The sequence below is a fragment of the Peromyscus eremicus genome, chromosome 1, assembly GCF_949786415.1.
Source record: "Peromyscus eremicus chromosome 1, PerEre_H2_v1, whole genome shotgun sequence".
NCBI lineage: Eukaryota > Metazoa > Chordata > Mammalia > Rodentia > Cricetidae > Peromyscus > Peromyscus eremicus.
The window spans coordinates 176,405,435-176,408,684 of record NC_081416.1 but is presented as its reverse complement, the minus strand read 5'-3'; positions in this window follow the sequence as shown (position 1 = coordinate 176,408,684).

Below are 3,250 nucleotides of genomic sequence, written 5' to 3'. Positions count from 1 at the left end.
TGTGTACTCCAATAAGCTTGCAACCATCATTGTATCCTGGCAACTTACATAACATTCACTCTTGTCGAATCTCTAAAAAGTTTGATGGCTTAGAAACAGAAGCAACATTTGTTTGCAGAAGTTCTGTGAACTTGGTTACTGGCAGAAGGAGTTAAAGCAGGAGCCCATCAGTTTCTAGAATCTGTAGTTCAAGTGTGAATTTCAGTGTTCCTTCCCTTAAGAGAAATTTCTGGATCCCAGAACATGGTCCTGGGTAGGAAGAGGATTTCAGGGAGAATTAGAAAAAAGAAGAGACGATAAGGCAGGGGGAGCAGAGAACAGGAGTAGAGAGGAGAGATGATGAGAGGGGAGAGGAGAGAAAACATGGGAGATAGAAGTAGATGAAAGAGAGGAGAGCAAGAATCAATGTCAAACCTGTGATATTAAGCTCCTCATGTAGGAAAAACAATTGCTTTTCATGTAACCAGACTATGTCAGAGTACAGCTATTGTTTAACACTGTTCTCTGGTTACTTTCAATATGTTCTAGATTCTTGTAAGAATGAAAATGTTATATTAAAGTTCGCTTTGGACAAGAAACTTAACATTATTCTTCTGTAGCTCTGTGCATTGATTTATTGTTTCCATGGACATGAGGAGCATTGGATACTCGAAGCCCTCTATGCTGTCCCAGTGATTTATATAAAAACCCGAGTGAGGAAAAGCCACAATCTAGTGATTTACAGAAATACCTTATAGCTCTATATTTATGATTTAACTCACATACCTCCTTACCTCCTGAACCAGCTACTTTTGTATAAGTTCATTTTAGAATTATCTTCCACATGATTCTAAGTCTTTCTATTCATCTCTTTTGGATCTGCTTATTCAGTATGGTCCAAACACTTTAATCCATCAGTTCTATAAATGCTCATTCTCAGTGTTATGTGATCCTATGGAATCATCAGTTCAACAGTGCAACATATGCTAAACACTCCCTTTGAGTACATAATAAGAAAATGAACATGTCGGGGTCTGAGCTTTTGTTCTCTGTGATTCAAAGTTAATATACTCACATACTTACAAAGTGGGTTCTCTTCTAGTACATTTAAGACTTTAAGGCTTTATTCACCATGCTGAATATAGAATATATATATATATATATATATATATATATATATATATATATATATCATATGACAGTAAATTGTCCCTAAATTGTACAGACTGTATCTTGAGAGACCATTCTCATTTGTCCAGACATGGAAATAAATCTAATTTTAAACAGACTGCTGTTGTAAAATTCGCTGTTCTTACAACTACATGTTCCTAAAACTAACTGTTATTTCTGCTTTTGTAATTAAACTTCATTGCTCTTACCTGAAAGATGGCTAGGACATATGCAAGACACGTTTAAAAATAATCATCTGTCTACACATATACATAAAATATATAATATTGGGAGTTTTGCCTTTACTCTCCCTGACTGGATATGGCTAGCTTCTGAATTCTGGGGAGTGTTCTCAGCTACAAACCTGGGCCTAACCAGTCCAGATGTCAGTATCTAAACAAAAAACTCTTCTTATTCAAATTTATTTATGCTCATAGTGAACTTCTGAGTGACCATTGACCCATAATAAAAGCAAGCTATGCTATATAGCATTAATCATTTTCATAGTGAATACTGAAATTTGTCTATTCCTAAATTAGAATAACATTATATTTTCTAAGTTGTGATAGGACTTGAGGAAAGCTCCATTAATAAATCCAACACGTGTTCCTATAGATAAATTTATGCACATGGTGTTTGGTTACCTGGAAAGATAGCTCAGGTTTGTTACTAGCTAACACTTACATTGAAATTAACCCATATTTCTATCTGTGCTTTGCCACATGGCACAAAGCTTGTTACCTCATTTTTACACAACCTACTTGTATGTCAGCTGGCTGGTGTCTCTCTCAACTCCCCTGATTCTACCCTTCTTCTTCCCATCATCTCAGTTTGGCTTTACTGCCTAACTTGCTGCCCAGCCAATGGACTGTCAGTTTTTATTAACCAATGAGAGTAATACATATTCATAGTGCAGAAAAGGATTGTTCCACAGCAGGAGAGTTTGCAAACACAGATGTAGTTTTTAAAGGGAACAAAGAAAAGGACAGCCAGATGAACAAAATACATTTTTATATTCAAACAAGGAGTATTTTAACAGATAATGAATGGGTAGTGTTGCATGCATTTTGATGATTTAATTTTATTTGCTGGAGGTCATCTCAGTCCTGCTAAGTCTGACTTTTACTGTTGGTGAAATCTGCTGTTCTCAGAGTTAGAGTGATGGTTCAGTGGGTAAAAGTGCCTGCCTCCACGCCTGGTAATTCTAAAGGCTTACATGGTTGAAGAGGATATAACTCACGTGAGTTGTTCTCTAACACCGTCTCTCTCCCTGTCTCTGTCTCTTTATCTATCTTTCTCATTTCTAAAGTATAATGGATGGTATTAACAGTCTCACCTCAGGGAAAAGGCTGCAACCAATTCAAATTAAATATTCATTGTGAGGCACTTTAAATATGTGAACTCAAAGTGAAGGACACTATAAATCTGACATTTCACCACTTCCAAGTCACTTTCAATCTCAGGAAGCTTCTTATGAAAATGATACACTCTCTAATTCATCAAGAATGGAATATATTTGTTGCTGAGGAGCACAGTACTTAGCATGGCATGAAGATGATAGTACTGCATGTCTATCTAGAGATCTCTGGATCTCATATTAAGTGACATCCTAGAAGTATATCAGAATGTCATACACAGACCTGAACATGCTGTCCCAGACTTCAATGGGAATGCTCTGAACTCAGCCTTGCTTTTTTTCTTTTTCTTTTTCCTTTTTTTTTTTTGAGACAGGGTTTCTCTGTGTAGTTTTTGTGCCTGTCCTGTATCTCACTCTATAGACCAGGCTGGCCTCAAACTCACAGAGATCTGCCTGCCTCTGCCTCCCGAGTGCTGGGATTAAAGGCATGCGCCACCACCACCCAGTTAGCCTTGCTTTGCTGTATTACCATAGATGAATACCCTGTTGTCAGGGTCAGGTCTATTGACCAAATTAGTAATCCCTCAGACAATGCTGTGTTTTGTTGGATGTATATTCTATATAACATTGTAGGTTAACTTGTTCTATTTCCATAGAATGGCCACAGGCGTGTCCCTATGCTCCACATCCCTTTTAAGTTACTTCCAGTCTAGCATGATCATTACAAGAATGCTGAGTACACAC